The following is a 27,479-nucleotide window of genomic DNA, read 5'->3' as shown; positions in this document are numbered from 1 at the left end:
CCAGCTACAGCACTTTGGGAGGCTGAGGTGGGTGGATCACCTGAGATCAGGAGTTCAAGACCAGCCTGGCCAACATGATGAAAACCCATCTCTACTAAAAATACAAAAAATCAGCTGGGCGTGGTGGCGTACAGCACGCCTGTAATCCCAGCTACTCAGGAGGCTGAGGCAGAAGAGTCGCTTGAGCCTGGGAGACAGAGGTTGCAGTGAGCCGAGATTGCATCACTGCCCTCCAGCATGGGCAACAAGAGCAAAACTCTGTTTCAAAATAAACAAATAAATAAATACTACTTGCATTTATGTATTAGCTTTTATTAACATACTCTTTGCATTTTTAAGTAGTCACTATAGAAATTATAATATATATCCTAATGCTTCACAATCTACTTAGAATTAATATTGTACCACTTTAAAATGTGTATCATGGGCCAGGAGCTGTGGCTTATGGCTGTAATCCCAGCACTTTGGGAAGCCAAGGCGGGCAGATCACTTGCGGTCAGGAGTTCGAGAATAGACTGGCCAACATGGTGAAACGCCATCTCTACTAAAACACAAAATTAGCTGGGCATGCTGGCGTATCCCTGTCATCCCAGCTACTCGAGAGACTGAGGCAGGAGAATCACTTGAACCCAGGAGGCAGAGGTTGCAGTGAGCTGAGATTACACCACTGCACTCCATCCTGGGCAACAGAGCGAGACCCTGTCTCAGAAAAAATAAATAGATAAATATAAAATGTGTATTATATATTATATCTACGTAAGTTATAAACCTCACAGTAAGAGGTTACAATTTTTGCTTTAAACAATCATAGGATTTTTAAAAAGTGAAGAGGAAAAATTACTTTTTTTGAGACAGAGTTTCACTTTGTTGTCCAGGCTGGGGTGCAGTGGCATGATCTTGGCTCACTGCAACCTACACCTCCCGGGTTCAAACCTCAGCCTCCTAAGTAGCTGGGATTATAGGCGCCCGCCACCACGCTCAGCTGATTTTTTTGTATTTTAGTAGAGACGGGGTTTCACCATCTTGCCCAGGCTGGCCTTGAACTCCTGAGCTTAGGCAATCCACCGGTCTCAGCCTCCCAAAGTGCTAGGATTACAGGCATGAGACACTGTGCCTGGCCAGAAAAATTACTTTTTATGTTACTCTTACACTTACTATTTCTGGTGTTCTTCATTCTGAAGATATCTCATATCATGTCCTTTTACCCTGAAACGTTTTCCCCTTTAGCATTTTTAATAATGCAGGTCTGCTGGCAATGAATTATCTTAGTTTTTGATTATCTAAAAACATCATTTTGTCCAGGTGAGGTGGTGGCTCACACTTGTAATCCCAGCACTTTTGGAGGTTGAGGCAGGTAGGATTGAGCCCAGGAGTTTGAGACCAGCCAGAGCAACATGGCAAGACCTCATCTTAACCAAAAAAAATTTTTTAAATAGACAGGCATAGTGGTGGACACTTGTAGTCCCAGCTACTTAGGAGGCTAAGGCAGGAGGATCCCTTGAACCCAGGAGTTTGAGGCTGCAGTGAGCTATGATCACACCACCGCACTCTAGCTTGGCTGACCAATCAATACGCTGTCTCGATTTTTAAAAAATTGACAAGCATTATTAAGTGCTTAATGTGTACTTTTAATTGTTTAGGTTTCCATAGGCCTTTCAGACATCTTACTTTTCAGCCAAGGAATGTGAAGACTTGGCAAGAAGATCCACTCCCCCGGCATTGGGTCTATGGAGTCTCCTTAATCCGTGATACCTCCTGGAAAAATTGCTTACCAGCCAGATGCTGCCACATGTGCCCCATGAAGAGGTAAACAAGGCGCAACAGAGAGAGGTGACAAAAGCTTCCTCTCACCATCAGTGATGCCAGGAAAAGACAGCATTTCCTGAGACTCATGTTGCTCAGGTCACCAGAGCTGGGCATGTCTCGGGCAGGTGGTATGGGGGCTGCTTCTAGCTTTGCCTAGGAAGGATTCGTGCATATCTGTAGACCCAGGACTAGGTAAGGCACATGAAACACTTGCCTCAAGTGCAAAATTTAAGCGGGTGCCCAAAAACTCAGCAATCAAAATAATATTTTAATACCCTGTAAAAAAACAAAGTTAATGCAAAAAAATCTCTGATGAACAAAATATCAAACTTTTAAATAAGACAGACTTTGCATTTGCATGACTCACATCACTCACCACCCCCCTCATCTTAGCCCTGTTGGATCCTGCCTTTACTGAAAACGTTGATGTTTTGCTCATCATGGATTTTTTTGCATTAATTTTGATTTTTAAATATATTGCATAAAAATGGCACTTATCTTGATTAATAGTGGGGTTTGGGACATGCTAAATTTTGCAGTTGCCTCACCCTAGTCCCATTCCAGAACATCATTATGTACCTCTTTACAATCTTCCTTGCTACACCCCCATCCCCACCAAAAGAAATCCCCCCAGCCTACTTTGATGATAGCAAAGCATTTTTTTCATACATAAAAATAAAACATTGACTGGTGACACTAATGACAGCCAAGTGAGGGGTTTGGGTACATTCTTGGCATAGTTCACTTAGCAGTTTTATAAATAGGAGTTCTAACAGACTTCTGGATCCCAGAGTAAAAAAAATTCACCAATTAAAATGATCCTAAATTTCCTCATCTCGACATAAGAGACTAAGAGCAAGATTAAGAAATACAAGGAATCTGAGTACTTTTACTGTTTGTTATAATGCACATTAATGTATTTGTTATTAATTTGGGGCTGCAAGTGGATGGAATAATGAAATCTCAGATCTTATATTTTGTGGCAGGAGATGGCCAGCATGGCGCCATTCATAAGATATTTCACCCCTTTTCTTCAATACTATTGTGTGTCTGCAGAGGCCACATGGAACAGTACTGGGGACCCCAGTTGTATTACCCATACCAACCTGAGCAAGTTACTCATTATCTATCGGTCTCACTTTCCTCATCTACAAAATGGGACTACAATTTACCTTAACTAAAGGTTAAAACAAAATTTATAGGACAGGCATGGTGGTTCACTCCTGGAATCTCATTACTTTGGGAGCCTGAGGCAGTAGAATTGCTTGAGGCCAGGAGCTCAAGAACAGCCTGGGCAACATAGGGAAAACTTGTCTCTACAAAAAATACAAAAATCAGCTGGATATGGTGACACATACTTGTAGTCCCTGCTACTTGGGAGGCTGAGGCAGGAGGATCACCTGAGCCCAGGAGTTAGGGGCTGCAGTGAGCTGATTATCCCTTTGCACTCCAGCCTGAGTGACAGATCAAGACCCTGTGTCTAAAACAAAAACAAGGCCGGGCACGGTGGCTCAAGCCTGTAATCCCAGCACTATGGGAGGCCGAGACGGGAGGATCACGAGGTCAGGAGATCGAGACCATCCTGGCTAACACGGTGAAACCCCGTCTCTACTAAAAAATACAAAAAACTAGCCGGGCGAGGTGGCAGGCGCCTGTAGTCCCAGCTACTCGGGAGGCTGAGGCAGGAAAATGGCGTGAATCCAGGAGGCGGAGCTTGCAGTGAGCTGAGATCCGGCCACTGCACTCCAGCCTGGGCGACAGAGCGAGACTCCATCTCAAAACAAAACAAAACAGAACAAAAAACAAGTCTTCATGGTTCTCTCCTTTATTTATGCTAAATAGTTACAGGCTATCTCGATTATCCTTGGTCTCTAAAATTATAAAAGTTAATTCTGAAAAATAAAATATTATTATTTAGACATATGATCTCATTCTCACTCTCAGGCTGGAGTACAGTGGCTCAATCGCAGCTCAGCTCACTGCAGCCTTGACTTTCCAGGCTCAAGCAATACTCCCACCTCAGCCTCCTGAGTAGCTGGAACCAAGGGCATGCATCACCACACCTGGCTAATTGTTGTACTTTTTTTTTTTTGAGATGCAGTCTTGCTCTGTTGCCCAGGCTGGCGTACAGTGGCACTATCTCGGCTCACTGCAACCTCCGCTTGAGGTTCAAGCTTGAACCTAGTTTCAAGCGATTCTCCTGCCTCAGTCTCCTGAGTAGCTAGCTAGGACTACAGGCACGCACTACCACGACCGGCTAATTTTTGTATTTTTAGTAGAGACAGGGTTTCACCCTGTTGGCCAGGCTGGTCTCGAACTCCTGACGTCAGGTGATCCACCCGCCTCAGCCTCCCAAAGTGCTGGGATTACAGGCGTGAGTCACCACACTCAGCCAATTTTTGTATTTTTTTGTGGAGACGGGGTTTCACCATGTTGCCAGTCTGGTCTTGAACTCAAGCTCAAGTGATCCGCCCACCTCAGCCTCCCAAAGTGCTGAGATTACAGGCATGAGCCACCGTGCCTGGCCGCCTTTTTTCCCCCCTGGGCTAGAGTACAGTGGCGTGATCACAGCTCACTGCCACCTCAAACTCCCAGACTCAAGCAATCCTTCTCTCTCAGCCTCCCAAGTAGCTGGGACTACAGGCACCACATCTGACTAATTTTTGTATTTTTTGTAGAGATGGGATCTCACTGTGTTGCTCAGACTGGTCTCCTGGAGTCACTGCACCTGGCCCCGCATCTCCTTTATTCATTCATCAGCTGATGGACATTTGGGTTGTTTTCATTTTTTGGCTATTATGAATAATGTTGCTATGAACATTCAGGTACAAGTTTTGGTGTGGACAATTTCTTTTTTTTTTTTTTTTTTGGAGATGGAGTCTCACTCTGTCACCCAGGCAAGAGTGCAGTAGCACAATCTTGGCTCAATGCAACCTCTGCCTCCCGGGTTCAAGCGATTCTCCTGCCTCAACTTCCCAAGTAGCTGGGATTACAGGTGCACACCACCACACCCAGCTAATTTTTGTATTTTAGTAGAGATAGGGTTTCACCATGTTGGTCAGGCTGGTCTGGAACTCCTGACCTCGTGATCCGCCTGCCCTTGGCCTCCCAAAGTGCTGGGATTACAGGCGTGAGCCGTTGCACCTGGCTGACAAGTTTTCATTTCTCTTGGGCATATGCCTAGGAGTTAAATTTCTGGGTCATGTGCCTCTTTATACTTTTCTTTTTTTTTTTTCTTTTTCTTTTTGAGACAGAATCTCGCTCTGTCTTCCAGGCTGGAGTGCAGTGGCACGATCTTGGCTCACTGTAACCTCCACCTCCCAGGTTCAAGTGATTCTCCTGTCTCGGCCTCCCGAGTAACTGAGATTACAGGCATGGACCACCACATGTGGCTAATGTTTGTATTTTTAGTAGAGATGGGGTTTCACCATGTTGGCCAGGCTGGCCTCGAACTCCTGACCTCAAGCAATCTGCCTGCCTCAGCCTCCCAAAGTGCTGGGATTATTGACATGAGTCACCATGCCCGACCTCTCTTTATACTTTTCAAGAGAATCATATTAATTACCTACTGCTGTGTAGAAAATTGCTCCAAAACTTTATGGCTTAAGATAACAATAATAATAATAATAATAATATTTTTTTGAGATGGAGTTTCACTCTTATTGCCCAGGCTGGAGTGCAGTGGTGCAATCTCGGCTCACTGCAATCTCTGCCTTCCGGGTTCAAGCAATTTTCCTGCCTCAGCCTCCTGAGTAGCTGGGATTACAGGCGCCCGCCACCATGCCCATCTAATTTTGTATTTTTAGTAGAGATGGGGTTTCTCCATGTTGGTCAGACTGGTCTCAAACTCCTGACCTCAGGTGATCCACCTGCCTTGGTCTCCCAAAGTGCTGGGATTACAGGAGTGAGCCACCATGCCTGGCAGATAACAATAATTATTATCACTCACAGTTTCTGAGGGTCAGTTGTTTGAAGCCCTCCAGGTTGCTCGTGAGGCTGCAGTTAGATGCTGGTCAAGGTGGCAAGGATCCAAAGGCTTGGCCTGGAGCTAGAGGATCCACATCGAAGGTGGTTCACTCACATAGCTGGCACGTTGGTGCCGGCTATTGGCTGGGTGCCTCAGGTCCTGTCCACATAGACACCTGAGTATGCTCAAAGAACGTGGCTTCCTCCAAAACAAGCTGGCCAAGAGACGAGAGTGGAAGTTGCATTATCTTTTATGACTAAGTAGCAGATGTCACACCCAGTCACTGTCACCCTATTGTATTGTTCATGTATGCCAGCCCTGATTCACAGGAAAGGGACTACAGGAAGAGGTGGATACCAGGGGTGGTAGGGATCAGCAGGGACCATCTTGGTGTCCCATCCAAGTGTTAAACTGGCCCAACCTTGCTTAGCTTCCAAGAAAAGATGAGATCAGGCCAGGCGCAGTGGCTCACACCTGTAATCCCAGCACTTTGGGAGGCTGAGGCAGGCAGATCACGAGGTCAGGAGATTGAGACCTCCTGGTTAACACAGTGAAACCCCATCTCTACTAAAAATACAAAAAATTAGCTGGGTGTGGTGGCAGGCACCTGTTGTCCCAGCTACTTTAGGCTGAGGCAGGAGAATCACTCATATCAGGGAGGTGGAGGTTGCAGTGAGCCGAGATTGCACCACTGCACTCCTGGGTGACAGAGTGAGACTCCGTCTCAAAAAAAAAGGAAGAAAAGAAAAGATGAGATCAGATCAGATGCGTTCAGGGTGCTATGGCCGTAGACAGGGATCATCCTGAAGCCTGGCTGATTTCAAATAGGTTGATTTCAAGGCTCTGTTCTCTTATTCCTGAGGAGATAATCCAATGTATGCACCCCAGACTGGAGATCAAAAATTATATGTCTGCTGAGCGCCTGTAATCCCAGCTCTTTGGGAGGTCGAGGCAGAAGGATCACTTGAGCCCAGGAGTTCAAGACCAGTCGGGAAACATAGAGACTCCATCTCTATTTTTTAAAAATAAAAATAAAGAATTTTTTTAATCATGTCTCAAAACTGGCCAAGTCCTGACAGCAGGATCTGTCAGGATCTGTGGTTTACTTCCTCTTCTTGGTGAATTGAACAGCATGCAGTGGAAAGTCCTAACTCTCCTGCTGGGGAATTTGAGGAGAAAGAGAACCTTAGTGCACTACGTAATAGAAATAAGATAATGAAGTCTGAGTCTGCATGTTGCCCTTGGGCTGACACAGCCTGAAAGAGCCAGCCCTTTGTCTCTCTATCTACAGCAGCAAAACCTTCCTGGAATGTCATTTGAGTTATTCCACCCAGTGGTCCAATCCACTTTCTCTCCTGGCACATCAGCAAGTTACTTATTAAGCATCTACTGTGTACCCAAGAGCAAATCCCAGGATCGTTTGAAACTAGTGTAGATGGATAAGCCAGAACTGCCCAGGCATGACCAAAATAGATGTTGTCAAACCCACCTGTCCAGAGGCTTCAAAGGCAAGGAACTGAAAAATATTTCTTTCCTTTTTTTTTTTACCCCCCCAAGTTAGCATTTAGAGAAGTCACGGCCACGAGAATGCTTTCAGATTTATTTTCATTTAGAAAACTCCCAAGGACATGAGAGACAAAGAAAGATTGAGCAACACTTCTAGATGAAAGAAGAGTAATAGCACCTGTGACAACAACAACATGTAACGCGCATCCTGATTGGAGCCTGGACTGGGAGAAAATAGCTGTAAGATACATGATTGGAAATTGGTGAAATTTGGCATATGAATTGTAGATTAGATAACAGTATTCAGTATTAGATAACAGGATCAAGGTTAACTTTCCTACATTTTCTTTTTCTTTTTCTTTTTCTTTTTTTTTGAGATGGAATCTTGCTCTTGTCGTGAAGCTGGAGTGCAATGGTACAATCTCGGCTCACTGCAACCTCTGCCTCCCGGGTTCAAGTGATTCTGCTGCCTTAGCCTCCTGAATAGCTGGGATTACAGGTGCCCGCCACCATGTGTGGCTAATTTATTTTTAGTCAAGACAGGGTTTCACCATGTTGGCCAGGCTGGTCTCGAACTCCTGACCTTGTGATCCACCTGCCTTCAGCCTCCCAAAGTGCTGAGATTATAGGCGTGAGCCACCGCGCCCAGCCTAACTTTCCTACATTTTCTAATTATATTTTGGTCATATAATAAAACAGATTTGTTCTTAGGAAATACACACTAAAAGATTAAGGGGTAAATGTGTCCACAACTTAACCGTCGTCAAGTTGTTCAGGAAAAAAGTATACACACACACACACACACACACACGTTTATGGAGAAAGGAAGAGAAAGAGGTAATCCTAGCACTTTGGGAGGCCGAGGTGGGTGGATTGCTTGAGGCCAGGAGTTCGAGACCAGCCTGGCCAACTTGGTGAAACCCTGTCTCTACTAAAAACACAAAAATTAGCTAGGCGTGGTGGCGCATGCATGTAATCCCAGCTACTCAGGAGGCTGAGCCAGGAGAATCGCTCGAACCTAGTAGGCAAAAGTTGTGGTGGGCCGAGATTGCGCCCCTACACTCCAGCCTAGGTGACAAAGTGAAACTCCATCTCAAGGAAAAAAAAAAAAAAAAAAAAAAGGAAGAGAGAAAACAAATGCAACAGGATGTTATTAACGCATCTGAGTGAAAGGTATACAGGAATTCCTTATAGTATTCTGTTTGCTGCTTTTGTGTAAATTTGAAATTTTTCAAAATAAAAAGTTTTTAAAAAAATGAAAGGAGGCCAGGCGCAGTGGCTCACACCTGTAATCTCAGCACTTTTGGAGGCAGAGGCGGAAGGATCGCTTGAGGCCAGGAATTTGAGACCAGCCTGGGCAATATAGCAAGACAATCTCCATTTAATTTAATAAAAAAATTAAGAAATAAAAGGGAACTGCTGAGGGTCTTCTGTCAAGGACAGGACAGGAGAGGTCGTGGTGTCATCATTGCTTCATGGAATGTGGAATGGTAAGTAGAGGTTGAGGTCAGATGGTTCCCGGCATGGCCATGCTGCCGCTGTGTCTTGGGAGCTGGAGGTGACCACTGTCTGAGTTGACAGCATCTCCTGGCAGCTGTTAGGAACCCCAGCACTACCAAAACTTTACATTGTCCTTGTGACCCCAGGGTCAGCCCCTCAGTCAGTCTCTACTTGTTTCACCCCTACCTCTGATCTGGGGACATCTCAGTGGCTCCCCGCGATGTCTCAGGCTAGGCCGTCTTGCTCTTTGACTACATCTTTCTGTGGAGTTGGGCCCTGGGCCAAAAGGCAGAAATCTCTCCTTTTCCCTCCAGATCAGAAGCAGCCTGGCCAGAACACCATGGTACAAAACCCCCAAGTTACCAAGAACATCTCAGAGCTGTGGAATTAACCAAATATCTTTGTGTGAGTTAGAAAACCCCTCCCCATGATGCCACAGCATCAGAGGTTTGGGCACCCACCCTGATTCCTAGTCCAGCGGATGTGGAAGAGGCAGATGAGAGCTCCATGAACGTAAGAAACAGATCCTCCGGCCAAGGCCCAGAGAACACCCAAGAGCAACACACAGGCCCTTTGGCCTTCAGAACTCACAAAATATGAAGTCTATAAAACAGTTTCAATGCCAGCCAAGACTGAGTATCACCATTGTGGGAGCCAACCTGCTGCCTTCCAATTAGCAGTGAGAGGAAGTGGAAAGGGCGCCAGGCCCAGGGGCTTCAAAGAGGAGGAGGTCAGGGAGATCCCAGATAAGAGAAGCAATCACAGAGCCCCCAAGGAGATGAGCACAATGGGAGAAGAAGGCCTTTCTAGTTCCCATGAAAGTGGTTACTGGACTCTAATGGCCGCAGGCAAGCTCATAGCCCACACAGCCCCCTCCCGGGGACAAAGCCCTTTCTCTTCCTCTCAGGTGTGTAGGGGTCAGATCAGCTGGACACTATTCACAGATGATATTCTCCGCCCTCCTCATTCCCAGCCATCAGGCAAATGAATCTCAGGCCCTAGCCCATAGCAAATTCTTTCTTTTCTCTTGAGACAGAGTTTCGCTCTTGTCACCCAGGCTGGAGTGCAATGGTGCAATCTTGGCTCACTGCAACCTCCATCTCTCGGGTTCAAGCGATTCTCCTGCCTCAGCCTCCCAAGTAGCTGGGACTACAGGCACGTGTCACCACACCCAGCTAATTTTTATATTTTTATCAAAGATGAGGTTTCACTATGTGGGCCAGGCTGGTCTTGAACTCCTGACCTCAGACGATTCACCTGCTTTGGCCTCCCCAAGGCGTGGGATTGCAGGCATGAAACACTGCACTCAGCCCCATAGCAAATTCTTGACAGCAAACATTTTTTTTCTTTTTTTTTTTTTTTTTTTTTTTTAAGATGGGGTCTCTGTCACTCAGGCTGAAATGCAGTGGCACAATCACAGCTCACTGGAGCCTTGACCTCCCAGACTCAAGCCATCCTCCCACCCCAGCCTCCTAAGTAGCTGGAACTACAGACATGCACTACCATACCTGGCTAATTTTTGTACTTTTTTTTTTTTTTTTTTTTTTTTTTTGAAATGGAGTCTTGCTCTGTCACCCAGGCTGGAGTGCAGTGGCCAGATCTCAGCTCACTGCAAGCTCCGCCTCCCGGGTTTACGCCATTCTCCTGCCTCAGCCTCCCAAGTAGCTGGGACTACAGGCGCCCACCACCTCGCCTGACTAGTTTTTGTGTGTGTGTGTTTTTTAGTAGAGACGGGGTTTCACCGTGTTAGCCAGGATGGTCTCGATCTCCTGACCTCGTGATCCGCCCGTCTCGGCCTCCCAAAGTGCTGGGATTACAGGCTTGAGCCACCGCGCCCGGCCAATTTTTGTACTTTTTTGTAGATACTGGGTGTTGCTATGTTGCCCAGGCTGGTCTCAAACTCTTGGTCTCAAGTGATCTGCCCGCCTCAGCTTCCCAAAGATCTGGGATTACAGGCATGAGCCACCGCACCTGGCCAACATTTTTTTAGTGCTTACCAAACACTGTCCCATGTGCTTTACAGACAGCAACTCATGGAATCCGCCCAATAATCTCCTATGAGCATAGTACTGTTAATATTCCCATTTGACAGATATGGAAATTGAGGCATAGAGGCATGCCCAAAGTCACTCACCTGGTAAAAAAGGAAGCCAGGATTTGAACCCAGGCATCTGGCTTGAGTCTAGGCTCCTAACCACTTCCTTATGTTAGGTCTCCTAGCCCACTCTACCTGCTGCTTCTAAAACCCTATTGATGAAGAAATAAACACTCGTATTTTAAAAATCGTACATAGCCGGGCGCGGTGGCTCAAGCCTGTAATCCCAGCACTTTGGGAGGCCGAGACGGGCGGATGACGAGGTCAGGAGATCAAGACCATCCTGGCTAACACGGTGAAACCCCGTCTCTACTAAAAAATACAAAAAACTAGCTGGGCGAGGTGGCGGGCGCCTGTAGTCCCAGCTACACAGGAGGCTGAGGCAGGAGAATGGCGTAAACCCGGAAGGCGGAGCTTGCAGTGAGCTGAGATCTGGCCACTGCACTCCAGCCTGGGCGACAGAGCGAGACTCCGTCTCAAAAAAAAAAAAAAAAAAAAAATCGTACATAGACAGAAAGAGATGGATAAGGGGGGTCTGCACAGCACAGACTGATAGATGATGGGGAAAAAGGAGTGGGTCTCATCGTTACCTGGTGCACTTAATCTCATTCATTCACTCATCAATTCATCGTATGTAGAATTCAGGGGCTACTAGGTGTTAGAATGAGAAGATATCAGAAAACAGTTGAGTTGGTGACATGAAACCCAATCACACACACAGTGAAATAATTGGGGAAGGGGAGTGCAGGTCCAGTGCGCAGTGCTGGCAGGAGCCGCAGGGTGGGGTCTGGGAAGGAAGATCTGGCAGGAGGAAGGGAGAGGGCCAAGCTCCAGGGAGCTTTCCCTGGCCACCCTACCCCCACTGTAGGTTGGGGGCCCTTCCCCTGTCCTGCTTATCTGATCCACACTCCCATCCTTATGTTAGCATTTCCCACACTGAGTTGAAGTTTCCTATTCAATTCTCTGTTATTAACATCTGTATCTCCAGAGATAGGCATGGATTCAGTGTTTGTTGAGTGACCTTCTGGAATGAAGAAGTCTCTGGGGGGGGAAAAAAAAGCTCAGGTGTGCAAGAGGGGAAATGAGCAGACAGGCTCACCTGAGCAGGCGGCGCTGCAGTGGGTGCTTCTCAAACTCTAACATGCATAAGAAACTCATGAGGAGCTTGCAAAGAACTGCAAATCCTGATTCAGGCAATGCGGGGGTGAGGGCCTGACAGTCTTCATTTCCAGTGAGCTTGCTGGGGATGCCAACACTCCCGGTCCCCAGACCCCACTTTGAGTAGCGAGACCCTAGATGATCCCGACCTGTCTCCACCCACAAGAGAGGCTCATTCCACACTAGGAATCCCTCCCTCCCTCTGCCTCATCTTCCGGAAGTCACTCACGCAGCCTCAGCCAGCCACTGCTCCCGTTTTTCCTCCTCCTTCCCAGGACCAGGTTTAAAGACAATTGGCCTCATCCCTGCTGTTCCCACAAAGTGTGTCCACTGGTCCTAAGGGAGGTTTGGTGAGGGAGCTCCCGTGGTCAGGGACGTCTCCCAGGACTCACAATCACAGATCACTTCAGCTCCAAGAAGTCTTGAAATGAGAAAGCTTTGTTTCGGAGCCGGGGCTAGTGGGAGGAGGAGGGGAAGAGATGGTTGAAGTGGGGAAGAGACTTAGTGGTCCTACTAATCCTCCTCAGTACCCTCCACCCATGCTACTCAAATCTAAGTGACACCCCAGGTTTGCTACGCAGTGGTGGCTTCCCTGTCATCCAGATGCCACCCTCAGATCTTCCCCATAAGGAAATTCCAGAGCCACCACTAGAAACAGGCAAGGTTTGTCTTTGTTTTGGGGGAGGTGGAGGAGGGGAGGCACCTTTTCTCCAGTCAGTGACACTCTGTTCATTGTAACTCTTCAGGACCCTGGTCCCCAATCTCCTTTGCCTCTCTTCCTCACAGGATCTGTATTAGTCTGTTCTCACACTGCTGAGAAAGCCACACCCAAGACTGGGTAATTATAAAGGAAAGAAGTTTAATTGACTCACAGTTCCACATGGCTAGGGAGGCCTCCCAATCATGGCGGAACGGGAAGGAAGAGCAAAGGGGCGTCTTACACGGCAGCAGGCAAAAGAGAGAATAACAACCAAGCGCAAGGGGAAACCCTTTATATAACCCTTAGATCCTGTGAGGCTTATTCACCAGAACTGCAGGGCAAAGAACAGCACAAGAAAGACCCACCCCGTGATTCAATTACCTCCCACCAGGTCCCTCCCCATGACAGGTGGGAATTTCGGGAGCTACAATTCAAGATGAGATTCAGGTGGGGACACAGTCAAACCATATCAGATCTGATGTCTTTTTTTTTTTTTTTTTTTTTGGAGACGGAGTCTCGCTCTGCCGCCCAGGCTGGAGTGCAGTGGCCGGAGCTCAGCTCACTGCAAGCCCGCCTCCCGGGTTTACGCCATTCTCCTGCCTCAGCCTCCCCAGTAGCTGGGACTACAGGCGCCCGCCACCTCGCCCGGCTAGTTTAGATCTGATGTCCTTATCTGCACTGAATTGTAAATGATTGATAAGATGGAATTACATCACCTCTGAAGCCTTGTTATTCTTGGTTTGTTCCCCTCTTCCAACCCCAGATCTATTTTCTGCTCTTCTCTGACCCTGGGAGGCTGACCTTTGGGGACCTCCTCACCCTCTGGCTTCCTGTTGGGTTCAGTCAATAGGGGGCTCTGCCAGGAGATCTGAGGGCAAGAGGAGACCACCATTGAGATATTTCCCACCTGCTTCAGCCTGGATAGGGGGCAATGGGTATGTCTCCACAGCCTCCATCCCCCTCAAGGCGGCTCCTCCATAGCGCAGTTCTCCCGGGCGCCCTTGAACTCTTCTGCCCCTGGGTGCTAACAGCTTCCTGCTGTTGCAAGGCCAGGGATGCCTCACTGTCTCTGCAGATTCCTTTAGTCCCATCCATCTCACTGTAAATAGTTCTTTTACTAATTTTTATTATTTTTTCTTCCCCCCACCCATTTAAACCCGGTTGAGTTTTTGAGTGCGCCTTCTGTTTCCCACTGGAATCTGACCGATATAGGATGTTGCATTTTTATCAGGTACAGGGTCCAGATTTGGCTGAAGCCAAAGAAATGAAGCTCTAATCATAGAATTTGGGGCTAAAGAGAGTCCAGAGAGAGAAGGTATTTTTAAAGGGGAAAGTGTGTGGGTGTTTCTCAGTGCCTCAGAATCCAACTACAGCAAGGGCTGGAAGTTAGTTTCTCACTAATTTTATTCTCTTCAGCCGCCATGTACTGAGACACTGCTGTGTTCCAGACACCATGCTTGGGATTGTGGGAACTGAGGAAGATCAAGACCAGGCCCCATGTTCCGGAACCTTGTGCTTGGGGACACACACGACCAGGGCAGGATGAATGCCCTGGCAAGGAATTGAATGTGACAGGCAGCCAAGCAGGGCAAAGCTGGCTGAGATAAGGGCCTAATCACAGTTCAGACAGAACAGTGGCTAAGCAGCAGACGGAGGCTATGTTCCAATGCTAGGGACCTGGGAGAACCCTGGGGCCCAGGAGGAGGTCCCACAGGTCTCTGGAGGACTGTGAGGTCGGCCTCTCAACACCCTCAGTGCAAAAACCAGGGCAAGCGCCTCTCTGTGACCCCCTCAGGGAAGCCTTCTCAGACACCCAGGCAGGTTGTTGTTTTTTGAGATGGAGTTTCACTCTGTTGCCAGACTGGAGTGCAGTGGCACCATCCTGGCTCACCGTAACCTCCGACTCCCTGGTTCAAGTGATTCTCCTGCCTCAGCCTCCCAAGTAGCGGTCATTACAGGCACGCGCCACCACACCCAGCTAATTTTTATATTTTTAGTACAGACGGGGTTTCACCATGTTGACCAGGATGGTCTCGATCTCATGACCTCGTGATCCGCCCACCTCAGCCTCCCAAAGTGCTGGGATTACAGGCGTGAGCCACCACGCCCAGCTGCCCAGGCAGTTGTATTTGCTCTTCCTCAACTCTTCCTTGCACATTTCCTGCTGATCAAGGGCTTCCCGTGCACACACATCGTGCTGGGGCTTTGCGGCTTGAGCTTTCAATCCTTCCAACCACCTTTGGGGGAGGCCTCATGCATCCCATTTTATAGATAAGTAAACTGAGGTTCACGCCCAGCAACTTGTCCAAGATTTTATAGTCACTGAAAGAACCACAGTTTGAATCCAGACTGCCTTCCTCCAAAATGCACACTCTCAACCACTCTATTATTGCTTTTATTTCTAACTTGCAGGAATAGCAGCATCTACTACCAGCCAGGAGTGGTGCCGCGCCCTTTGCAGTCAATCCTCACAGCGCCCCCATGAGGTAGATCCTAGGATTATCCTCAGTTTCCAGAGGAAGAAACTGACCATCTGGAGGTGACTTCACTCCCGAAGGGCCCACAACCGGGTAGTGGTGGAGCCGGGGTTTGAACTCAGGAGACTCCCAGTTCATGCCACCAGCCACTACGTTCCTTGAGGGGAAGACCTAAGCTATTCTTTTTAAATAGACCTTCTTTTGTAGGACCTTTTAGATTTACAGAAAAATTGTGAAGGTAATACAGAGTTTCCATGTAACCCATTTCCAATTTCTACTGTTATTAACATCATCTACTAATAGGATACATTTGTTATAATTAATGCACCAATATTGATATATCATTATTAACTGAAGTCCCTACTTTATTCACATTGCCTTAGTTTACCTAATGCCCTGTTTGTGTTCCAGGTCCCATCAGGATACTCTAGGACATCGTGTTGTCACATCTCTCTCTTTTTTTTTCCTTTTTTTGAGATGAAGTCTTGCTCTGTACCCTAGACTGGAGTGCAGTGGAGCAATCTCGGCTCACTGCAACCTCTGCCTCTCAGGTTCAAGTGATTCTCCCTCCTCAGCCCCCCGAGTAGCTGGGATTACACACGCCCACCACCACACCTGGCTGATTTTTGTATTTTTAGTAGAGATGGGATTTTGCCATGTTGGCCAGGCTGGTCTCAAACTCCTGGCCTCAAGTGATCTGCCCACTTCGGCCTCACATTGTCACATATCTTTAGGTTCCTCTTGGCTGTGACAATTTATCACACTTTCCTTGTTTTCGATGACCTTGACAATGTTTTAAATTGTGGTAAAATACATGTAACATGAAAATTAACCACTTTTAAGTGCACAGTTCAGTTGTGTTAAGTATATTTACATCATTGTGAGTCAGATCTCCAGAACTTTTGCATCTTGCAAAATAGAAACTCTATACCCATTAAACAATAAGTTCCCGTGACCCCTCCCCTAAGCTGCTGGTCACCACCATTCTACTTTATGTTTCTATGCATTTGACTACTTTAGATACCTCGTATAAATGCAATTATATAATATTTGTCTTTTTGTGACCAGGTTATTTTACCTTGCATAACATCTTCAAGTTTCATCCATGTCATGGCGTGTATCAGAATTTCTTTTCTTTTTAAGGCTGAATAACATTTCACTGAATGGATATATACCACATTTTGTTTATCTGTTCATTTGTGAATGGACACCAGGGTGACGTCTACCTTTTGGCCATTGTGAATCGTGCTGCTGTGGACATGGTTGTACCAACATCTCTTTGAAACCCTGATTTCATTTCTTTGGGGTGTATACTCAGAAATGGGATTGCTGGATCATATTGTATTTCTGTTTTTAATTTTTTGAGGAATCATCATACCGTTTTCCATAGTGGCTGCGCCATTGAACGTTCCCACGGACAATGCACAAGGGTTCCAATGTCTCCACACTCCCGTCAACACTTGCAGTTTTCTGGGGTTTTTTGATGGTAGCCATCTTAATGGGTACAACGTGGCATCTTGTGGTTTTGATTTGCATTTTCCCAGTGACTGGGGCGATGAGCGTCTTTATTGGCCATTTGTGTATCTTTCTGTCTTCACTGGGGAAATGTCTACTCAAGTCGTTTGTCTGTTTTTTAATCAGGTTGTTTAATTTTTGTTACTGAGTTGTAGAAGTTCTTTACATTTTCTAGATATGCACCCCTTATCAGACACAGTCTTATGTCACTTAATGATGGGGATATGTTCTGAGAAATGAGTCCTTATGCAATTTTGTCACTGTACAAACATCACAGAGTATACTTACACAAACCTAGATGGCATATATATTTTTATTTACATATATGTATTATGCAAAACCAGGTGTCCCAGCACCAGTACTGAATATCAGTCCTTTCCCTTACTGGACCTGCAATGCCAATATTAAGTACCATATATCAGGTTTCTTTTTTTTCTTGAGATGGAGTTTCGCTCTAGTCGCCCAGGCTGGAGTGCAGTGGTGCAGTCTTGGTTCACTGCAACCTCCGCCTCTGGGTTCAGGTGATTCTCCTGCCTCAGCCTCCCAACTAGCTGGGATTACAGGTGCCCACCACCACGCCTGACTTTTTTTTTTTTTTTTTTTTTTTTTTTTTTTTTTAGTAGAGACAGGGTTTCACCATGTTGTCCAGGCTGGTCTTGAACTCCAGGCCTCAGGTGATCCACCAACCTCGGCCTCCCAAAGTGCTGTAGCTGGGACTACAGGCATGTGCCACCAGGTCTGGCTAATTTTTTTTTCTTTTTTTTTTGTATTTTTAGTAGAGATGGGGTTTCACCATGCTGGCCAGGCTGGTCTTGAACTCCTGACCTCATGATTTGCCTGCCTTGGCCTCCCAAAGTGCTGGGATTACAGGTGTGAGCTACCGTGCCCAGCTGAAAGTATATTTCTAAAAAATATTCAGTTAACTCAGAAGTTATAATCTCAAGGGACCACCATTTTTTATTCAGTCATGAACTGAAACATTTTTGTATTGCCATGACTGTATGATTTGCAAATATTTTCTCACATTCCAAAGGTTGCCTTTTCACATTATTAACTGTGTCCTCTGATGCACAACCACCTTGACAGGTTTGAGGAGTACTTCTCAGGTACGTCGTAGGCCCCTCTATTTGAATTGGTCTGATTGTTTTCTCACCATTAGACCGAGAGTAGGGTTTGGGGGAGGAAGACCACAGAGGTCAATCGCCGTTTCATCCCTTCATATCAAGGGTACATACAATCCACATGATCTGTGACCTTGATGTTGACCTTGATCGCCTGGCCGAGGTCGAGTCAGGTTTCCCCACTTTAAAGTTACTCTTTCTACCCACCCCTCCCCCCACCCTTTTCCATATATGTTTCTCTTTGGAAGGAAGTTGCAGCCTTGGTGGTTTCTCTAGACCAAACACACCCTTATGCACAGTCCCTTTTTTAAACTCTTCTCGAATTACCTGCTGGGACCCTGGCTATGATATAAACAGATAACACATTTCATGAAAGTCTTTTTGTGGACATATACTTTTCTCTTGGATAAATATCTTAATTTTTTTTTTTTTTTTTTTTTTTTTTTAGACACAGACTCTCTCTCTGTCACCATGCTGGAGTACAGTGACACAATCATAGCTCACTGCAGCCTCCAACTCCTGGGCTCAAGTAATCCTCCTGCCTCGGCCTTCCAAAGTGCTGGGATTATAGGCACGACCCCTCATACCCAGTAGATATTCTGCCCAGCCTAAATACCAGTGCTTAGCACCTTGTCATCACTCAAAACTTTTTTGAGGGAGTGTATATTCAGGGCACTTGACTCTAAGCCCCCAGGAAAAAATATAAAATAATAAAAACCCAAAATGTTTGATGAGACTAACTGAGTCACAGAACTAAGAGCTGTTAGGTCAATAAGCGTTTCATTGACTAGAGTACAGCAATTTCCAAAGTTAAACACGGGCCGGGGATGGTGGCTCACACCTGTAATCTCAGTGCTTTGGGAGGCCGAGGTGGGAGGATCACTTGAGCCCAGGAGGCTGCAGTGAGTCCTGATTGCAGCACTGCACTCCAGCCTGGGCAACAAAGCAAGACCCTGCCTCAAAAAATACAACTAAAAATAAAATACAAACTTGAGCAGGTAAGCCAGTGGTAAATGCCGAAAAAAAAGAAAGGACATCTGAGGTAGACAGTGATTAAGTTGTGAATTTTGCAAAAGGACAGGCTTTGAAGGAGAGCCAATATGTGGGGACAACCAGTAGTAGGCTTCTTCCTGCAAGAGACAAAGACTTCTGGCTGGGCGCAGTGGCTCACACCTGTAATCCCAGCACTTTGGGAGCTGGATCACCTGAGGTCAGGAGTTCGAGACCATCCTGACCAATATGGTGAAACCCTGTCTCTACTAAAAATACAAAAAAATTAGCCAGGTGTGGTGGTGCGTGCCTGTAATCCCAACTACTTGGGAGGCTGAGACACGAGAACTGCTTGAACCTGGGAGGTGGAAATTGCAGTGAGCTGAAATCGCGCCACTACACTCCAGCCTGGGTGACAGAGTGAAACTCCGTCTCAAAAAAAAAAAAAAGAGAGAAAGAGGCAGAGACTTCTCTCCCATGCTGGCTGGACAGGGAGAGTCCTGGAGGGTGTCCCTGCTAGTGCCACAGCTGAGAGCCCTGTGGGCAGGGAGTCCCAACTAGCGCAAAGATTATGGCCCTGGGTTTGTTGTAGTAAGATTTTTCATGATGTTTTGTATCTTGTTGAGGAGCATTAATACCGTTTGTTTTTCCCTCTTGAAATCCACTCCTGAGTTGCCACACCGAGAGAGTTTGTCCTGGCCAGGAGACAATCACGCAGTATTTTCTCCTTGGCGCTGGAAGATGTTTGTGTGTTGTCAGAAACTGGGTTTTGGCCTCTCACTAGCCATGTGTGTCTTTGTCTCTAAAGTTCCTTCCAGCTCTGAAATATTACAACACAACAACTATACTTCTTTCTTCCTACATGTTTTTTCTTATTACAAAAGTATATGTGTTCACCATAGAAAGTTAGAAAACATACATAAGGGTGCAGAAGAAAATATAAAATCACTCATAATTTTACCAACCGATGCTAATTCTTTCTTTCTTTTTTTTTTTTTTTTTTTTTTGGAGACAGAATCTCGCTCTGTCGCCCAGGCTGGAGTGCAGTGGCGCAATCTTGGCTCACTACAACCTCCACCTCCCGGATTCAAGCCATTCTCCTGCCTCAGCCTTCCGAGTAGTTGGGACTACAGGCGTGCACCACCACGCCCAGCTAATTTTTGTATTTTTAGTAGAGACAGGATTTCACCATGTTAGCCAGGATGGTCTCAATCTCTTGACCTCGTGATCGGCCCGCCTCGGCCTCCCAAAGTGCTGGTATTACAGGCATGAGCCACCATGCCTGGCCACCCAGTGCTAATTCTTATTAATAGTCACTCAATTATTTAGCTGATATTTAATGAGTGCTTACCATGGACTGAGCAGTTTGAAATAGATCTTTCTAGGCTATTTACATTTTAGTGAAAGCATCCTACTTTGTAACCTTCTTTTCACTTATTTTTTTTATTTTTTATTTTTGAGACAGGGCCTTGCTATGTCCCCCAGGCTGGGATGCTATGGTGCAATCATGGGTTACTGCAATTTCCGCCTCCCCAGGCTCAAGCGATCCTCCCGCCTCAGCCCCCTGGGTAGCTGGGACCACAGGTGCTCACCACCATGCCTGGATAATTTTTTATATTTTTGTAGAGACAGGGTCTTATCATGTTGCCCAGGCTCGTCTTGAACTCCTGAGCTCAAGCGATCTTTCTACCTGGGCCTCCCGAAGTGTTGGGATTACAGGTGTGAGCTGGCTGTAAACTGCCTTTCACTTAATAAACAGTATGAACGCATTCCCACGTTGGTAAATATTTTCCTACAAAGTTCCAGGTTTTTTGTGTTAATAAACACTTTCAGAGCTCGATTTTGAGCAAAGTCATAACCATTTCTTTTTTCCTTTAGAGTGGGGGTCTTGCTCTGTCACTCTGGCTGGAGTGCAGTGGTGCGGTCATAGCTCACAATAGCCTCAAACTCCTGGGCTCAAGCAATCCTCTCACCTCAGCACCCTGAGTAGCTGGGATTACAGGCACACACCACCGTGCCTGGCTGATTTTTGTATTTTTTGTAGAGACAGGGTCTATGTTGACCAGGCTAGTCTCAAACTCCTGGCCTCAAGCTATCCTCCCGCCTTGGCCTCCCAGATCACTGGGGTTAAAAATGTGAGCCATTGCACCTGGCTGCATTTCTTTAGGATAATTCCTAAATCTCCTAGGTTAATTAGTAATCACACCGTGAAGCTTTTGGGAGGCAGTGCCAAAATGGTTGTCTCCAGCTTTCTTTACATCCTTCCACTCACACATATACATAGAAAAGGCCTAAACTGGGCCAGGCGCCATGGCTCACGCCTGTAATCCCAGAACTTTGGGAGCCTAAGGAGGGCAGATCACGAGGTCAGGAGATCGAGATCATCCTGGCTAACATGGTGAAACCCCGTCTCTACTAAAAATACAAAAATTAGCCGGGCGTGGTGGCGGGCACCTGTAGTCCCAGCTACTCGGAAGGCTGAGGCAGGGCAATCGCTTGAACCCAGGAGGTGGAAGTTGCAGTGAGCCGAGATTGCGCCACTGCACTCCAGCCTGGGGGACAAGAGCAAGACTCCATCTCAAAAAAAATAAATAAATAAATAAATAATAAAAATAAAAATAAAAATACTGAGGTGGGGAGATCACCTGAGGTCAGGAGTTCGAGACCAGCCTGGCCAACATGGCGAAATCCCATCTCTACTAAAAATACAAAAATTAGCCGGGGGTGGTGATGGACGCCTGTAATCCCAGCTCCTTAGGAGGGTGAGACAGGAGAATCACTTGAACCCAGGAAGTGGAGGTTGCAAAGAGCCAAGATCACACCATTGCACTCCAGTCTGGGTGACAAGAATGAAACTCTGTCTCAAAAAAATAAATACATAAAAATAAATACATAAAATAAAAATAAAAAATTCAGCTCTTCAGTTTCACTAACCACATTGCAAGTGTTCAATAAACATATGTAGCTAGTAGTTACTATAATTGACAGCACAGAAGACATTTCCATCATCACAGAAAGTTCTATCAGACAGCACTTGTCCAGAATGATGTTCAGTTGATGCTAATCATTATTAGTTTGAGTTGGACAGATTTGGAGTGATTTTCTTTATGTTGCATTTCTTGACTCCTTTATAATGAGTATTTATCAATAAATATATACATATGTGTGTGTGTGTGTGTATATATATATATAATGTTTAAAAGCCTTCCTCACAAAGGTCGTACTTTATACCCACTAGCCACCTGTAGATATGTTTAATTCTTCAGAACCTTTATGTCTGGTCATTGAGTTTGAATTCTAATTTTCTTCCTAGAGATACAGCACAATAGAGATGTATTAAAACTCTGCCAGGTGCAGTGGCTCACACCTATAATCTCAACATTTTGGGAGGCCAAGGCGGGAGGACCACTTGAGGCCAGGAGTTTGAGATCAACCTGGGCAACAGAACGAGACCCCCTTTCTAAAAAAAATTGAAAATTAGCTTGTGACTGTAGTTCCAGCAACTTGGGAGGCTGAGACAGGACAGTTGCTTGAGCCTAGGAGGTCAAGGCTACAGCGAGCTACAATCACACCACTGCACTGGGTAACAGAAAGACCCCCATGTCTAAAAAAAAAAAAAAAGAAAGAAAGAAACTCTACACAAATTTACTTACATTTGCACAAAGAAATTCCAGAAGGATACATCAGTAATTAGTAAATTAGTTACCTCCGGCAGGGGGAAGGAGTGTCTAGGCAAAAGACGACAAGAATGAACGGGAGATTTTGCATGTGAATGTATTGCCTATTTAAAAGGAGATTAAAAACAACAGTTGAAATATATCTTTTTTTTTTGGAGATGGAGTCTCACTCTGTCACCCAGGCTGGAATGCAGTGGCATGATCCCAGCTCACTGCAACCTCTGCCTGCCCATTTCAAGCAATTGTCTTGTCTCAGCCTCCCAAGCAGCTGGGACTACAGGCGTGCACCACCACACCCAGCTAATTTTTGCATTTTTAGTAGAGATGGGATTTCACCATGTTGGCCAGGCTGTTCTTGAACTCCTGGCCTCATGTGATCCACCCGTCTCAGGTTCCCAAAGTGTTGGAATTACAGGCGTGAGCTGGTGTGCCTGGCCATATCACATATTTTAAATTACATAAATAGTATACAGTTGTTAATTAAATTATTTTAACAGTTGTTTTTAGCAGTTTTTTATTTTTTAATAAAAAAATAAAAACTAAAGGTAGACAGTGACATTCCTTTCCCTAAAGGTTATTATTGACAGGCTTTCGAGAACCCTTCCAGACTTGGTCTGTTACAGACAATCACACGTAATAACTTTATGATGTAAGCGGGTTCGTAGATATCTGTGCTGGGCACTGTGATTTTTGCCAATAGCACCATCTCTTAGATATTTGACCATGTCTGTGTGCATTTGTTCTTTTAGAAATCACCAGAATCCTGCCTCTCTTCCTGTCGATGAAGGCTGGACAAGGAGGGCCTTTTTCTCTCACACTGCAGGCGGTCCTTGACGCCACCTCCACGTCTCTTTTGAAACCCCTGTGTCAGGCTGTTTCCAGGTGACGGCGGAGCTGGCGTCAGTGGGTCTAGTCGATCCACCCATGTTGCCAGCCAGGTGTGGGGGTGGGGTTGCCTCACTGACCTGGCAGGGGCTGTTCCTCCTGGCCCTCCTCCTGCCTCCGGTATCTCCTTGCTTGCATCTTTCCAAGGCGTGGGGGTGACCTGAGAAAGGCGCGCACCTACAGGTTGTCAGAAGGAGTCACCTACAGGTTCCTCTCTCCTCCAGGCAGCCAGTAAAAACAAATTATTGTTGTTTTTGTTTTTTCCTTTTTTGTGGAGAATGGGGTCTTGCTATGTTGTTCAAGCTAGTTTCACACTCAGTCCTCCCTCCCTGGCCTCCTAAGTGCTGGGATTATAGGCGGGAGCCACGGCACCTGGCATAACAACACTTTTACTTACTCCTCTCCTTTGCCCTCCAAACTCTCTTCCAGCCTGACCTTGCTGGATGCATTCCTAAACCGTCCTTAACTCCCCTGCATTTCTGTGATGGGTTTGCCACGTTGACCTTGGAGGCCCACTCCCCACTCCTTTGCTAGGTGCATCATTGCTCATGCCTTCCACAGGCAGGGGAGCAGAGTGAGTGAGGTGCACTTCCAGAGCCTGCATGGATCTGGGGTGGGCAGGGGAGGGAGGCAGGGACACAGGTGCTGAGTCAGCTTCAGATGTCTCTGATGCTCTTGAAATTCACCACCCAGCACCTGGATCAAATGGAGACCCTCCAGTTCAGAACTTTGTGCAGGAAGGTAGTGGGCCTGTCCCCTCACGGAGGCCCAGTAACTGGCTGAGCTTCAACATTTGTGCTCCTGGGCCCACTGGACCAGAATATAGAAATCCTTAGAGACAGAAAGACATCAGTGATCGTCAGGAGCCCGGGTTGGGGAATGAGGAGTGACTGTTAATGGATACAGTACAGAGTTCCTTTTTGAAGTTATGAAAATATCCTGGAATCAGTGGAATTAGATGGTATCTCTGTGAATACACTAAAAACCACTGAATTGTAAACTTTAAAAGGGTGAAATTTGTGGAATGTGAATTGTTTCTCAGTAAAAAAATGTAGAGGGCTGTCCACGTATTGAGATCTAATTTATATGCGATAAAATCCACCCACTTAAATGTAGAGTTCGATGGTTTTTAAAACATATACCCAGGCCACCACCACCCCAATCAAAATATGAAACCTCTCTGTTATTCCAAAAAGTTCCCCTATGCCCCTTCAGCCTTTTCTTTTCACTCCCATGGCCTGAAAAAGTCAGTGGACCCCCAAACCAAGGAGTAGCTAAAACCCCCAGAGCCTAGAGATGATTAAGGTCTCCTCAATATGCTGAACTGGTCCCACCAGCCAGGGATGATGTGGAAAGAATCAGACCGATGTGGGTTTGGATCCCAGTTATCACTTGTTAGCTATGTGACCTTGGGCAATTTACTTAACCTGTCTGAACTTCAGTTTCCTCATCTCAAAAAAAGAAAGAAAAAAATAAATAAGTGAGGCTAATAATTTGCACTTCGTAGGGTTACTGTGAGATCAGATGAGATTGAGGTATGCAGTTGGCACTTAACACATGTCAGCTCTTCTTTTCTCCTCCTGCCTGGCAAGGAGGTTAACTTTCTGCAGGGACAAGATCAGCCAAGCCACCGTCTCTTAAGGAGGATTTTAATCGTTTTTGTTTTTCTGGAAGGGCAAGAATAGGAGACTGTGTCATGAGCAGAGACTCTAACTTTGGTGCTGCTAAAATGCATTAAGCTGCAGTTTCTATGGGGCCTTAACCACTGTGCATTTGCAACATATTATATTACAAAGAAAATTGTCCGCACCAGGTGTGTTCACCTGGAAAACAGTCCACTGTCTCTCTATCTGTAGTGCCGCCAAACAGGTTTGAGGCACCATGACCCCACTCACCTGGACCACTAATCAGCCTCTCACAGGTCCCCCGCTTCCATTTTTGCTCCCAAAATTATGCTCCTTTCCACAGACATCAGTTCTAAAAATGCAAATAGGGCCAGACACAGTGGCTCACACCTGTAATTCCAGCACTTTGGGAGGCCGAGGAGGGTGGATTGCCTGAGATTAGGAGTTCGAGACTAGCCTGGCCAACATGGTGAAATCCCATCTCTACTAAAAATAAAATAGCCAGGCATGGTGGCACATGCCTGTAGTCCCAGCTACTCAGGAGGCTGAGGCAGGAGAATCACTTGAACCCGGGAAGCAGAGGTTGCAGTGAGCCAAGACCACACCAGTGCACTCCAGCCTGGGCAACAGAGCAAGACTCTGTCTCAAAAAAAATAAATAGATAATCAAAAATGCAAATAGTTTCCACTCTACATTCTCCATTGTTTTCCCATCACCCTTGCAATAAAATCCCAACTCCTTCCTATGGCAAGCAAAGCCCACCGTGACCTCGCTTCGCCTACCTCTCCCCTCTCATGTCTCATCTCCCCACCTCACTCTACGCCGGCCACACATGTTCCTTCTGTTCCTCAAGCAAACCAGCTTGTTCCAGGCCCAGAACCTTTGCAGCAGCTCTTTACTCTGTCTGCAGCCCTCCTTCTCCAAACGAAGGTTTCAGCTCCAATCCTGCCTTCTTAGGGACATCTCTGATCAAGTTCCTGCCACCATCACATCCATCATGTCACCTTATTTTATGTTCATTCTTGCACTTGTTGCTACCTAAAATCCTCTGGAACCATGTATGTGTTATTCACCAGGTAACCCCGGTTTCTAGAATTCTATCTGGCACATGGCAGGCACACAATATGTGTTTATTTAATCGAGCCCCTTTGACTCGTCATTGATGCCTAAGTCAATGACCTTCAGGATCAAGTCTGTCTTCGTATGAGAGCTTCTAACATGTAAGTGTCTAGACAGTCATTTTATTTTTGGTATTTTTGGCAAAGTGAGTTGCTTCTGGAAAACCAGACAACGCCTGTCTCCCTAGAGTCTCATCCAAAGCTGTGCCACCTCTTCTTTAATCTGCCAAGACTCGCACTGCCTGGCCCCTCCATCAGAAAGAGGCATGGATAAGACAAAGATTGTACAAATCTCACTGGAACATTCTACTGAAAAATAGGCATGCTACTGGATTGGACCCTTCAACCAGAGGCAGCCAGAGCTAGTAAGAGCTTGTGCTCCTCAGCGGGCTGGACACATGGGATTAATTCTGGCAGGAGCCAGGCAAGAAATGCTGGCCCCTGCAGAGTGCTAAAGAAGAGGAATTTTAAGATCTAGAGTGAACAGAAAGCTGGTGTGAGGGTGGGGATTAGGGGTGATGAAGAGAGCGGGAAGGACTTACTGCCTTAACCCAAGGGATCTTAATCTGCTAGGGTTGATATTAAATGTTTAATCTGGGGCCAGGCACAGTGGCTCTCACCTATAATCCCAGCACTTTGGGAGGCCGAGATGGGAAGATCACTTAAGACCACGAGTTAGAGACTAGCCTGGTCAACATAGTGAGACACCCATCTCTATTTAAAAAAAAAAATTTTTTTTGAGATGGAGTCTTGCTGTGTTGCCCAGGATTGCAATGGCACAATCTTGGCTCACTGCAACCTCTGCCTTCCAGGTTCAAATGATTCTCCTGCCTCAGCCTCCCGAGTAACTGGGATTACAAGCACCTGCCACCGCACCCAGCTACTTTTTGAATTTTTTAGTAGAGACGGGGTTTCGCCATGTTGGCCAGGCTGGTTTCGAACACCTGACCTCAGGTGATCCACCCGCATCGGCCTCCCAAAGTGCTGGGATTACAGACGTGAGCCACCATGCCTGGCCTATTTTTTTAAATTTTTTAAAGTTTAAATAAAATGTAACAAATAAAAATTTAACTTGAGGCATTTACATGTGTGAGTGTGTGAGTGTGTGTGTGTGTGTGTGTGTGTGTGTGTGTGTGTGTTTTAGAGAACTGGTCTGTAGTTTTTTATCAGGGTTGCAACAGGATCTGTGTCCCAAAAGGTTAAGAACCACAGTTCGGGAAGGCATGCAATTAGGCTAGCAAATCATCTCCATCCTAAACATGACCTGCACTGAAACAATCACGAGAAAGGAAAAGTGCTTCATGCTCCAAAGAAAACAAAAGCCACTTCCAACAGGAAT

At 46.2% G+C, this 27,479-nt stretch overlaps 1 long non-coding RNA gene across 1 annotated transcript in view; it reads left to right on the top strand.

The window, feature by feature from the left end:
* LOC139359904 (uncharacterized) overlaps positions 1-15,405 on the top strand; it is a 102,758-nt gene extending 87,353 nt beyond the window's left edge. Inside the window, exons 2-3 of the long non-coding RNA XR_011616550.1 lie at positions 1,641-1,806; positions 15,145-15,405. This is a non-coding gene — a long non-coding RNA (uncharacterized lncRNA). The remainder of the gene's footprint in view (positions 1-1,640; positions 1,807-15,144) is intronic.
* Positions 15,406-27,479: the final 12,074 nt, after the last annotated feature.

This window comes from Macaca nemestrina, chromosome 18 (genome assembly GCF_043159975.1).
Source record: "Macaca nemestrina isolate mMacNem1 chromosome 18, mMacNem.hap1, whole genome shotgun sequence".
NCBI lineage: Eukaryota > Metazoa > Chordata > Mammalia > Primates > Cercopithecidae > Macaca > Macaca nemestrina.
The sequence above is the reverse complement of the archived record's forward strand: the minus strand, read 5'-3'. Positions and strand labels throughout refer to the sequence as shown.